We start from the raw sequence: 883 nt of genomic DNA on the forward strand, positions 1-883 counted from the left end.
TGATAAATTCTTTCTGAAACTATGATAAAAGTCCACGTAGCAGCTGATAAGGTTGACTGTGTTATATCACTTACACTGCTGCTCTGTCAGTCTGACGGAGAATGGGATTCCTCTCAGACAACTCCAATAAACCTGACAAATATGAGATAATAAAACTGATATCTTCAGTATTATTGGATTTTTTGCTCAAGGCTTTTCTTGGGGGAAAGTAGAAATTTATCAACATAGTAATCCAAGCTTGTATTGGCATTTTAGAATAGAAAAGAGTAAGTTACTTTATTACTGCCTGAGCACATAAGCTACTTATATGTAGAGAAATCATAATTTATTATTTTTAGATATATTTATTTTTTCTGTATCTCATTAATTAATGCAGAAATACTATGATGATGGACACAAAAAAATAATTTTATGAGAGTCTGGTATTGGCCAGGACATTTTAGTAAGAGTTGTGACTTTATTACTTATTACTTTTAAAAATATATATTATATTATTTATATATAACATAAATGAAATAATATAAATGTAAGTATATTAGATAATATTAAATTATATATAAAGAATATACTAAATTAAATTACATTTTATATATATAATTTATTTTATTGTCTGTATCTCATTGATAAGAGCGGAAATATTTGTATATAATTTGAGTCTGTTATTAGCCTACATTGTACATGCTATTCATATTTACTATTAATAATGTTTTAAAATTAATCATTTTTAGACACAGCGTCAAACAAAATTCCATACTTTGTCTTTGCCGGTATTTAGATAATGGGCAGAAAACATAATAACATAAATGTATTGCGGCCTGTCTTGATCATAATTGAACCACATTGAAGGATCATGAGAGGAACAGTCGCGAAACACTGGAGAGTA

The sequence above is a fragment of the Centropristis striata genome, chromosome 19 (genome assembly GCF_030273125.1).
Source record: "Centropristis striata isolate RG_2023a ecotype Rhode Island chromosome 19, C.striata_1.0, whole genome shotgun sequence".
NCBI classification, from domain to species: Eukaryota; Metazoa; Chordata; class Actinopteri; order Perciformes; family Serranidae; genus Centropristis; species Centropristis striata.